The sequence below is a fragment of the Trichomycterus rosablanca genome, chromosome 16 (genome assembly GCF_030014385.1).
Source record: "Trichomycterus rosablanca isolate fTriRos1 chromosome 16, fTriRos1.hap1, whole genome shotgun sequence".
Taxonomy (NCBI): Eukaryota; Metazoa; Chordata; class Actinopteri; order Siluriformes; family Trichomycteridae; genus Trichomycterus; species Trichomycterus rosablanca.
In genome coordinates, this window is record NC_086003.1 from 11701826 (window position 1) to 11715081 (window position 13256).

Consider the following 13256-nt stretch of genomic DNA (forward strand, 5'->3'; position numbering starts at 1 on the left):
TTCAAAGATGACATTCAATAAAGCTGACTTTGTGGAATAATGGAATTAAGTTGCTGGTGTGCACATGGTTTAGTCATAGCAGAAAAATAATTTGCTTCTTTTTAAATCATGCCATTTGGGACATTGGGGGAAGGGGTAGCCTAGTGGGTAGAGATTTGGGCTATTAGTTTGGAAGATTGTTGATTCGAATCCGCTAAGCAGCCACTGTTAGGCCCTTGAGCAAGGCCCTTAACCCTGTCTGCTCCAGGGGAGCTGTATAATGGCTTACCCTGATCTCTGACCCCAGCTTCTAAACAAGCTGGGATATGCGGAAAAAGACTAATTAATTGTATTGTACATGTGTATATGTATATATGACAAATAAAGGCATTCTATTATGTATTTGTTTCGGTCTGTAATTTAGCCTCTGCTTTCTGTATGTGTGAGGTGTTACATGTTCCCCCACACTTCCATTCGGGATTCCTTTGGGTATCCAGGTTTCCCCTCACCTTCCAATAACATGCCTTGTATAAATGGCCCCTAGATGAACAAGTGAATAAGTAAGTGAAAGGTGAGTGAATGTTGCCCTGTGATCAACTGGCGTCCTGTCCAAGGTGTTATCCCGCCTACATGATACAGGATCCACTGTGACCCTAACCAAGATGAAGCAGTTACTGATTATGAAATGAATTACATACTTTTGAAAATATACTTGCTGTCTATATTAGACATTGTATGGTCAAACTGGTCAAAACACAAAGAATTGACCATTAACACGCTCTCAATCTGGGCGGCACGGTGGCTCGGTGGGTAGCACGGTCTCCTCACAGCACAAAGGTCCTGGGTTCGATTTCCAGGTGGGGCGGTCTGGGTCCTTTCTGTGTGGAGTTTGCAGTCTGTGGCCACTTCTTTTTACTTGTAAGTGTTGGGTACCACAAAGTCCTGAACTTCAATGGTGGGTTTGATTTGCATTCGTGCCTGACCTTACACATGCACATTTGACTAAATGTGCACAAATTCCCACAGAAACATTTCAAAATCTTAAGAAAAGCTGTTCCTGAGGATTGAAGGGTGGTAGAGTCACATCGGTTAGAGACTAGATATTATTCATTCATTCATTCATTGTCTGTTTTATCACCGCTTTATCCTGGTCAGGGTCACAATTCACTGGGCGCAAGGTAGGAAACACCCTCAACAGGTCCCCAGTCCATCACAGGGCAAACACACACACACACACACACACACAATTTTGTATCTCCAATTATCCTGACTGCATGTCTTTGGACTGTAGGAGGAAACCAGAACACTCGTAGGCAACCCACACAGGGAGAAAATGCAAACTCTACACAGATAGGACCCAGATCGCTCCACCTAGTACCCAGGAACTTCTTGCTGTGGGGTGACAGTGCTACCCACTGGGCCACAGTGCCCCCTGACTTCATATTAATGCCCAAGTACAGTGTAAGCATAATGCAGCCCAAATACTGCACATCACCCAAGCTTCACTGTTTAGCCCCGTATAGCTCCCTCTCAGGTGAGAACATGATTATTATTTAAAGAGGACAAAATGTTTGAAGCAAAAGAAAAAGAAAAAAAAACAGTTCAGTTTTTTCCTGTCCACTCGACTCTGCTTAGCAGATCAATGGAGGAACCGAAGTAGAAGTAATGGGAACTCAAAAGGACGCAGTCAGGCTTGTCTTCCAGACAAGAGCAATGGAAATAAGCACTTAGCCATACTCTCTCTCTCTCTCTCTCTCTCTCTCTCTCTCTTGCTTTCCCACTCTCATCATGTCTGAATAAGTATACGCTTTTGTAATTATGTCTTTGTTTTTTTACAGGCTCTCCCTGCAATAATGGATCTATTCAGACGACTCCTGTGAGAGCGTTTGAAGATGCGCTGGCCGCTCTGTGATCCAAATAAAAAATAATAAAAATAAAACTGCTCCCCCTCCCCTTTATGAAACATAGCCTTCATTAAATAGGGATTGAGGGCCACCCACCTATGCACCTAGGGATGTGTGTGTATGTGTGTGTGTGTGTGTGTTTTACAGAAAGCCTTGATATTAATTTAAATCGTACCATAATACAACAGAGAAAGAGGAGTGGAACAAAATAAACATTATGTAAAAACTCAGGCCTGTAACACATTCCAAAAAAAAGTTGGGACAGTAAAGCATTTACCACTTTGTAATGTTGCCATTCCTTTTCACCACACTTAAAAGACGTTCTGGCACCGAGGATACCAAGTGTTTCAGCTTTTATTTTGTCCCATTCTTCCTGCAAACACGTCTTTAGATGTGCAACAGTACGGGGTCGTCGTTGTCGCATTTTTCGTTTGAAAATTCTCCACACATTCTCTATTGGGGACAGGTCAGGAGTGCAGGCAGGCCAGTCCAGTACCCGTACCCTCTTCTTCCGCAGCCATGCCTTTGTAATGTGTGCAGCATGTGGTTTTGCATTGTCTTGTTGAAAAATGCATGAACGTCCCTGGAAAAGATGACGTCTTGAAGGCGGCATATGTTGCTCTAAGATCTTAATGTACTTTTCTGCATTAATGCTGCCATCACAGAAGTGTAAATGACCTTTGACAGACCCTGGAATTTGGACTTGTTGCTGATAACAGTCTGGATGGTCTTTTTCATCTTTGGTCTGGTCCAAAAAAGACCTGAAATGCTGATTCATCTGACCACAATACACGTTTCTACTGTGTGATGGTTCATCCTAGATGCCTCCGAGCCCAGAGAAGTCGATGCCGCTTCTGGACATGGTTAACATATGGCTTCTTTTTTGCACAGTAAAGTTTTAAGTGGCATTTGTGCATGTAACTCTGTATTGTAGTGCTTGACAAAGGTTTGCCAAAGTAATCCCTCACCCATGTGGTTATATCAGCTATTGTTGAGTGGCGGTTGTTGATGCAGTGCCGTCACTAATTAACATCTAGGAGCCATGGCACCATCTGTATGTTGTTGTATACCTGTACAAATACCTGTATAAAACCCACAATGATTTAGGAGAACATACCAAACTCTTAACATCTTTATCTGTCACCAGAGACGAGGATTTAACCCAGCTCCTCAGGACAAGAGATATTGTGTGACCACCATCTGTGTAACTGTTCTGTCCTATCAAAATAATCTATGTATAATATATTTATTTATTATTATTCAGTAATAACTTCTTTATTCTGGTCGTGGTTCAGGGTCGTGGTTCATCCAAGAGCTACTTTAGAAACAAAACAAGGCCATAAATCCAGAATGTTGCTGTATGACAGGATTGTAACAAGTTGGGTTTCAGTGTATTGGCTGTAAAATGAACGGCTACAGCTTCCATTCTATTTACAGGAAACATAAATTTCAGTGAATGTAAATACATCATGCTGACTGGCTCGTGTGATTTCTATATTCCTGGCATCGCAAACCTCTCGCATCTCACCTCTCCTTCCGTGTGTGAAAGGCTTAACTTCATCAGAATGCAGGAAAGATGCTGGGCCGGCCCATATGTCACTAAACAGATCTCCATGTTTTATTTATCCCTGCGCTTTCTTTACACACATACACACAGTCATACAGAATTTGTTAACCCCTTCAGAGAGGGGGGGGGAGCAGTGGAAAAAAAAAATCAAACCAAACGGAGGTCTGAGCAGAAGTCCAGAGACACCTGAAGACAATATGACTGAAGCTTTGTGTAAAAGTGTGTGTACGTATAAGTGTATTACCGAGCAGAACGATGGAAGATGAGGAGTGGGGGAGGGGGGGTGAGTGTGGGGGGATAAGCAGATGGAGGGACCAGTCCCCAATGGCACCCATCATTCATCAAAGTCACCATTCAGGCCTGAAATTGTTTTCACCCATAAAAAGTGAGAAAGAGATCCACACAGAGAGAAAAGGGGGAACAGTGTTTATGGGTTCAGGTAAACATGAGTAAATTGAATCGGTATTAGGGAAGAGCATTATGATACTACAACAATGATACAATTTCAGCTTTTTTAGTCATATACTTTTCTCAGTGAGGTGTCAGTGTTTGTATAACTTTACTGTTTCTCACTCTAGATCACTTTAGATGTAGGCCCTTTGGCTGTAAATGAATGTACATCACACATGCAATACAACAGGATTGCTTTTATTTTTGATGGAACTGCTATTACTTTAAATTTACATACGTTTGCGTGTGTTGGTGAACAGTAGTGATGTGCGATACTGCAAAATTTGGTATCAATCCGATACCAAGTAAATACAGGGCCAGTATCGCCGATATCGATATCGATACTTTTTAATAATTAAGCTAGATGCATCTTCAAATTGCTAAATCTGAATGAATTTTTATGACATTTAAGTGTAATATTGTAATACATAAATTTTTGTAAGTAGCTGCTCTCAGTAGGGTTGTAAATAAATTCTGTTGTTTAAAATGGTCCAATTTCTTGTTTCTCACAACTTTACCATCACGGCATATCACCACCAAGCGGCTAACGCATGGTTTTGTTTGCTGGGTGAATACATTTGTAAAATTTTAGTGCCCGAATATACAGGGGTTGGACAAAATAACTGAAACACCTGGTTTTAGACCACAATAATTTATTAGTATGGTGTAGGGCCTCCTTTTGCGGCCAATACAGCATCAATTCGTCTTGGAAATGACATATACAAGTCCTGCATAGTGGTCAGAGGGATTTTAAGCCATTCTTCTTGCAGGATAGTGGCCAGGTCACTACGTGATGCTGGTGGAGGAAAACGTTTCCTGACTCGCTTCTCCAAAACACCCCAAAGTGGTTCAATAATATTTAGATCTGGTGACTGTGCAGGCCATGGGAGATGTTCAACTTCACTTTCATGTTCATCAAACCAATCTTTCACCAGTCTTGCTGTGTGTATTGGTGCATTGTCATCCTGATACACGGCACCGCCATTGGATGCACATGGTCCTCCAGAATGGTTCGGTAGTCCTTGGCAGTGACGCGCCCATCTAGCACAAGTATCGGGCCAAGGGAATGCCATGATATGGCAGCCCAAACCATCACTGATCCACCCCCATGCTTCACTCTGGGCATGCAACAGTCTGGGTGGTACGCTTCTTTGGGGCTTCTCCACACCGTAACTCTCCCGGATGTGGGGAAAACAGTAAAGGTGGACTCATCAGAGAACAATACATGTTTCACATTGTCCACAGCCCAAGATTTGCGCTCCTTGCACCATTGAAACCGACGTTTGGCATTGGCACGAGTGACCAAAGGTTTGGCTATAGTAGCCCGGCCGTGTATATTGACCCTGTGGAGCTCCCGACGGACAGTTCTGGTGGAAACAGGAGAGTTGAGGTGCACATTTAATTCTGCCGTGATTTGGGCAGCCGTGGTTTTATGTTTTTTGGATACAATCCGGGTTAGCACCCGAACATCCCTTTCAGACAGCTTCCTCTTGCGTCCACAGTTAATCCTGTTGGATGTGGTTTGTCCTTCTTGGTGGTATGCTGACATTACCCTGGATACCGTGGCTCTTGATACATCACAAAGACTTGCTGTCTTGGTCACAGATGCGCCAGCAAGACGTGCACCAACAATTTGTCCTCTTTTGAACTCTGGTATGTCACCCATAATGTTGTGTGCATTGCAATATTTTGAGCAAAACTGTGCTCTTACCCTGCTAATTGAACCTTCACACTCTGCTCTTACTGGTGCAATGTGCAATTAATGAAGATTGGCCACCAGACTGGTCCAATTTAGCCATGAAACCTCCCACACTAAAATGACAGGTGTTTCAGTTATTTTGTCCAACCCCTGTATGTGTCCTTGTTAATTTAAAATACAAGAAAAAAATCGATACTATTCTGTTTACATTTATAAGCACAAAGTAAAAAGAAAAGAGCTCTCATTCACCAAAAAACGGAATAAGAGCCTCACTATGCATGCTCCGATTCATGTGCGTAAGGTGCGTCCGTACTTAACGTACGTATAGTTTACACTGTTATTTCCATAGAATCGCCCCTATTTCTGTATCTGCAAAGCAAATTATTAAAAAACTTACAATCTTCCAATGCCTACCAATGTACCGATGTCTGTTAAGATTATAACAGCATGACGGTACCACAACGAAACACAGCAGAGCAGGATGGGAGGAGCAAGTTGTGTGTGTAAGATGTGAGAGGAGCGAGTCTGTACAGACATGGTCTTTACTTTCTGATGAAACGGTAGAAACGTGCTGAATGTAGCGGAGAAAAAGTAAAACTAAAGTATCGATCCCATCACACTAGTATCGACCCAATACCAATACCAACGTTGGTATCGATAATATCGATATTTGGAACGATCCGCCCTCCACTAGTGAACAGAACTGAGTGCGATTGATAGAGATGGTAGAGTTTTAATAAGACATGAACTTGTAAGTAGTGTATGTAGAATACCTTGAATAACTTACACGGCCACAATCAGAATACAGCTCCATACAGACAAAAACAAAGCTTGACATAAAACTGAACTGGCACATCTAAATGCATTTTAAAATATTAATATATTCCATATTCCATTCCATATTCCATATGATTTGTCTTTATCTATTTTATTTAGTATATTTATTGTGCAAATAAATGTATTATCAACAGATGGGTGTCTTATTTGGAAGCTACTGGTAAGCTTGGTGTTTCATGTGAGACTTTTTCATTTACACACATACAGCAATTTTTTTATTTGACTTCATACAAGCACACTAAGCATGCCACTTTTTATGTCACGGGTAATAATAATACACAGGTGGTTAGCAGGTTAAAAAACCTTGCTAATAAACAACAACAACAACAACAACCATTCAGGCTTAATTAATAAAAATAACCTGGCCGATCCCCAAGCATTTTTGGATGATGTTTTATGGACAGACGAGTTAAATCTGGAACTTTTTGGACAACATAGGACAACACAATTATAGTAAGATGTAACGCCATCTGTCCATAAGTTGAAGCTAAGTTGTTATTTGATTATTAATTGGCTGGTTGCTAATGAATATTGTACTAAATATTTCATTATTTAAACCACAATCCCACATTAATACAAATACATTATAGGATTAAAATGTGTTTATTATTATTTATCAGGATTTTTGTTCTGCTCTGGTCCATGCTAGCTGAGCCAACTCATCGAGATCTGCATTTGGTGATTTGGTAATTTAATTACCAATGATTTTCTGTTCCTTCATTTTGTGTTGCAATTTGTATGATTTCTTTTAGCATTTTAAGCACAAGGGGCAGCATGGTGGCTCAGTGGGTAGCACTGTCCTGGGTTTGATTCCCAGGAGTGGTCTGGGAATGACTACTAATTAACCTGGCTGATCCCCAAACCTTTTTAGTTATTGTTTTAAGAACAGACAAGTCTCATTACCTCAACAGATCTCATTTTAACAGTAGAGTGTAAAGTCATCTGTCCATAAGCTGAAGTTGGGGTGTAATTTGGTTATGCAGTAGGAATTTGATAGCAATTTGATTATTAATTGACTGGTTGCTAATTAATATTGTACATTTAAGTACTCAACCAACAATTTCACAATAAAACAAATACATTATAGGATTAAAATGTATTTTTTTACTGTATTGTGTTTAATATTATCAGGGTTTTATTTCTGATCTTATTTGAGATCTACATTTGGTGATCTGGTAATTTAATTACCAATGATTTTCTGTTCCTTCTTTTTGTGTTAGAATTTGTATGATTTTCTTTTAGCATTTTATGCACAAGGGGTGGCATGGTAGCTCAGTGGGTAGCACTGTCATCTTACAGCAAGAATGTCCTGAGTTTGATTCCCAGGAGTGGTCTGGGAACGACTACTAATTAACCTGGCTAATCCCCAAACCTTTTTTAATGATATATTAAGAACAGACAAGTTCTTAAAATCTTATTTTTTGGACAACAGATCTCATTATAATAGTAGTGTATGAAGTGATCCGTCCATAAGCTGAAGTTAAGGTGTAATTTGATTATGCAGTAGGAATTTGATTGCAAATGACTGGTTGATAATAAATATTGTATATTTGATTACTAAAACAACAATTCCACAATAAAACAACTGTTGCACATCCAAAATCATTAGTCTACATTTTCTATTTTGGTCCATCAGGGCCATCAAGTATTCCAAAGGATATTTTTGCCATATCTCAGTCTGCCACCCCTAATTCCTACAACGGGTGTGTTTAAGTGGCAGAAAGCAAACACAGACTCATGTTAGAAAAAGAAAAGAGAATAAAGAGAATATTACAGGGTGCAGGTGTCCTTAGTCTTGACATTTTACATCACTGTGGACTCTGTTATAAGCAGTTGTAGCAAGTAAAGTGAGTGAAAGTCAAACAGCTGTGCTAAATTCCCCTTCATCCTGCACCACCCAGCTGCTAAAGGTTACCCTCTTTAGGCTACTTTCTAAACACTACTATACAAACTCCCCGATACAGAGCCTGGAGTGATGAAAGAGCGATGGCTTCGAGCCAGACGTGAGTGTGTATGCTGTATGTAGGATGAGCAGAAGTAACACAGAGGTACAAGAGAAGAATAAAACACACTGCGTATCTCTCACCCGCTGTTTGCTCCCAAGAGTACCATGAGCTTATGATGTTTCTGTCAACAGCAATTCAGCAAACTAAACGCTAGACAAACCTCACAACATGCTCCTTTTGCTCCTCTTTCACTTTCCATGCCCCTGTTTGTTTTTCCTTCCACTGATTTTCTTTTTCTCCAGATTTCTTTTTTTATTTGTGATGCTCTGGAATTCTATGGAAATTATACTTAAATATACTCAAAACACCAACCTAAAGATGTATGCTTCATTTGTACTATATTATACACTGATCAGCCATAACATTAAAACCACCTCCTTGTTTCTATACTCACTGTCCATTTTATCAGCTCCACTTACCATATAGAAGCACTTTGTAGTTCTACAATTACTGACTGACTTTTAACCTGCTTTCACCCTGTTCTTCAATGGTCAGGACCCCTACAGGACCACTACAGAGCAGGTATTATTTAGGTGGTGGGTCATTCTCAGCACTGCAGTGACACTGACATGGTGGTGGTGTGTTAGTGTGTGTTGTGCTGGTATGAGTGGATCAGACACTGCAGCGCTGCTGGAGTTTTTAAATACCGTGTCCACTCACTGTCCATTCTATTAGACACTCCTACCTAGTTGGTCCACCCTGTAGATGTAAAGTCAGAGACGATCGCTCATCTATTGCTGCTGTTTAAGTTGGTCATCTTCTAGGTCGATGTTGGCTGGATATTTTTGGTTGGTGGACTGACACGTGTGCAGTACCGACTGCATATTTTCACCTGCATGAGGCGAGTTCATATGCGGATCAGCCTTGTGCACAGAGAGCCACACCCTGATTAGAATTATTTCCCAACTCTGTGCAGGTGTCATCAATCAGCAAGCAGAGGTCGTAATTGCACCAGTTATGAGAAACCCTGGTCCGGCTCATCCCACCCTGAACAACAGCCGGATGGCAGAGCTGAGATTTGATACGATGTATTCGAAATCCCAGCTTGAAAAGTTGTTAGTTATTAGGTAGCCTTAATATTGCATGTGTCCCTCTATATTAGCATAGTATAAAGTCAACCGATTTATGCAATGGTTATGCAAATCCGATTTATGGTTATGCAATGATTTACTTCACTTAGTATATCTCAGTCATCTTAATCCTTGCCAAGTCAGTCACAGTAAATGTTCTACATTAACACTAATACCACTTACAGAGGAGCTAAGAAAAAATTATGAAATGTTAAAATACTGTATATCAGTCTAAAAAAAAGTGTTATAAAGCCATTTCTTATGCTCAAAAAGTGAAACCCAGCTTTTTTAGAGAACATTTGGTCAGTGGTGAATCTAGCCAGTAGTGGCTGGCTTGCTAAATTCTCTTAGAGGGCTTAGGAACAACATAACAATAAAGTCACAAAAATCTGAATAACCGTGATTGCCTATAGTTTCATCTGAGTTCAGTGTTTAATGCAAAAGATACACAGGTAATTAGCAAGTAAGGAACCACTACTAATCAACAGAAATATTTAAGAAAAAAGAACCTGGCTGATCCTCAAACCTTAGTGTTTTATGGTTATGCAACATATTTTGCACAACAAAGGTCTTATTATTATAGTGGAGCGTAAAGCCATCTGTCCATAAGCTGAAGCCGAGGTGTAATTTGATTATGCAGCAGGGCTATATTTAAAAATATGAAATTCCAAATCTGTACGCAATAAAGATGCTGATGTAAGACCTGAAACATAGTTTATGCTCGGAAATCCAGCTGTTTATCTGGTTTAGGGCAGTTTTGTGCAAGTAGTTATTAAGTTTAAAAGCAAGTACTTATTCTCTACACAGTCACAGCATTACAGTTTATTAACGTGGTCTGTAATTACTAATATTATTTTATATTTAGTCAAAAATACATTGTCTTGCTTGAATCTTTGCAATCATATAGAGCCATACTGCATTCAGATTAAATTTCATTATTGCATTATTTGGCTTTAATCTCTGGGCTCAAAGGTTACTGGGTGTTCTGTATTCTGCCATCTTGCACTTAATTTTAAAATTACATTTAATTTTTAATAGACAGATGAAAGTGAAAATGATGTGACTTCTTATCATATGTTATGTACCTACATGTTTAGTAATTTTATTAAAAGAAAACATCAAAAGAAATACGTATATAATTATATAAATGTTAACAATAATACATTACTGCACATAATTAATGACTATGTATAGCCTTTGTAATTCCAACTGCTATTAATACAATCAATTAAAAAATACCTACTGTTGGAAGCATATAAAGAAAACAGCAACAGATAAATTGAAACGTTCACTATAAATTGCACTAGATTAAAGACCTCTGTATATTGCTTACTACAGATCTGTAGTGACTTTGTTTTTAAGCCATGATTGTCAGTGTCCCTGCGTCCCTCTGATGAGGCCAGGGGGGATAGAGAGAAATGTGGACGCACATTTTAAATAGTACCAACGCCCGGTCCCTGGCCAGCAGAAATAATAACAGGAGTCATCTGAAATCAATCAGCGGGGCCAGGCTAACTGACTGCTCCGGCTACTCATGCTGTGCCGATCGATGGCTGCGCCGGCCATTGTTGAGCCAAATTGCTGCTACTGTCAGCAATTTAGAAAGCCAGGAGGGAGGTAAGAAGGAAAAAAGGAATGGAATGAGGAAGAGGTGACTGGTAGGCTTATCAAAGTGGAGGTTTGAACGGTGAAACAAGGGAAGAGTTTGTGTGTGTATATGTGTGTGTGTACAGGAAAGCATGAAAATACAAACAAGTAAATGTAAACTGATACAGCTGTTCAGAACAAGGATCATAAAAGACAAAGCGAGGGATGGAGAATAAAGAAAATGAGAAATAGAAAGAGGTAGAAAACAGCGTATGCGTACTTGAGCAGATAAAAAAAAGAGCCAGCAGAAATCCAATAGTTTAACCTCTGTTTGAGATGCAGTAGTGGCCAGTGAAGGACAGAAGGAAAAAAATCAATACTAGCTGATTTGCAGAAGTGAATGTGGGAGGCACGGGGGGAGGAGAGAGGAAAGAAAAAGAAAAAAGGACAGCAGAGATAAAAGAAAGAAAACAGAAAACCACTTTTGCATGCTCTTCAACCTACAAAAATGACACTACTGAGTTACTGTAACTGATCATGAACTGCTTTTTTTGTAGTAAATGAGAGCAGGTGTGCAGCTGCATTAATCCTACATGAATGAAATAAAAGTCGAAGCATAAGGATTATAGGGCACATTGAAATCGGGGCAAAAACAGGGCAAGAGTGAAGATAGTGTGAGGCGAGAGTCAGACGAGAGACGCTGACAAGAGGATAGTAAGAGCAAAGTGGGAAAGTGTGAGACAAAATTAAGGGCCGGTTAAAAGGGTCAACGAAGAGTGAGAGGATGTAAGAGCAAGCAATGGAAAACAACAAGACAGGAAGTGACTGGAACAAAAGAACCTGCATGAGCGCAGTTACAGCAAAGCCAGAGAGTTTAGTGTGAGCAGTGCAGGAACAAGGTAAAAGAACAGTGGTAACAATGTGACAAGCCTGTAAACCATAACATCCAGCCAAACACTGGATTAAATACTTAAACAATAGTCACCATATAGCAAATGATATGACACAAATGTATTTGGCTTTATAATTACTGACCAATGCGGCAATCAAATGGCACAGCAATATAACTCGCTAGCCCAGGAATTCACAAACTTTTTCTATCGATCGATCGGTTTGTTTAACAATTGTTCGGTCTATCTATCTATCTATCTATCTATCTATCTATCTATCTATCTATCCATCCATCCATCCATCCATCCATCCATCCATCCATCCATCCATCCATCCATCCATCCATCCAACTATCCATCTATCCATCTATCTATCTATCTATCTATCTATCTATCTATCTATCTATCTATCCATCCATCCATCCATCCATCCATCCATGCATCCATCCATCCATCCATCTATCTATGTGTCTGTCTGTCTGTCCGTCCGTCCGTCCGTCCATCCGTCCGTCTGTCTGCCTGCCTGCCTGCCTTTCTATGTCTATCTGTCTGCCTATCTATCTGTCTGTCTGACAAGTGCACTGACAAGTGCACCTCCCAATGGCTAGACTGTTTTGCCACCCACTTCATTCCTTAGACACAACCAATGTCTACAACCAATAGCACAGATAAGATTTGAAGATAGATAGATAGATAGACAGACAGACAGACAGACAGACAGACAGACAGATAGAGCCAGACAGACAGACAGACAGACAGACAGACAGACAGATAGATAGAGACAGACAGATAGAGACAGACAGAGATAGATAGATAGATAGATAGATAGATAGATAGATAGATAGATAGATAGATAGATAGATAGATAGATAGATAGATAGATACATAAACAGACAGACAGACAGACAGACAGACAGATAGATAGATCGATAGACATAGGTCTATCGATCTATCTATCTGTCTGTCTGTCTGTCTGTCTGTCTATCTATCTATCTATCTATCTATCTATCTATCTATCTATCTATCTATCTATCTATCTATCTATCTATCTATCTCTGTCTGTCTCTATCTGTCTGCCTATCTATCTATCTATCTATCTATCTATCTATCTATCTATCTATCTATCTATCTATCTATCTATCTATCTATCTATCTATCTGGCTGGCTCTGTCTGTCTGTCTGTCTGTCTGTCTGTCTGTCTGTCTGTCTGTCTGTCTATCTATCTATCTATCTATCTATCTATCTATCTATCTATCTATCTATCTTC

At 39.9% G+C, this 13256-nt stretch overlaps 1 protein-coding gene across 1 annotated transcript in view; it reads right to left on the reverse strand.

Annotated features, from left to right (window-relative positions):
* dacha (dachshund a) overlaps positions 1-13256 on the reverse strand; it is a 255396-nt gene that overhangs the window by 123218 nt on the left and 118922 nt on the right. The gene's annotated exons all lie outside the window — the stretch shown is intronic.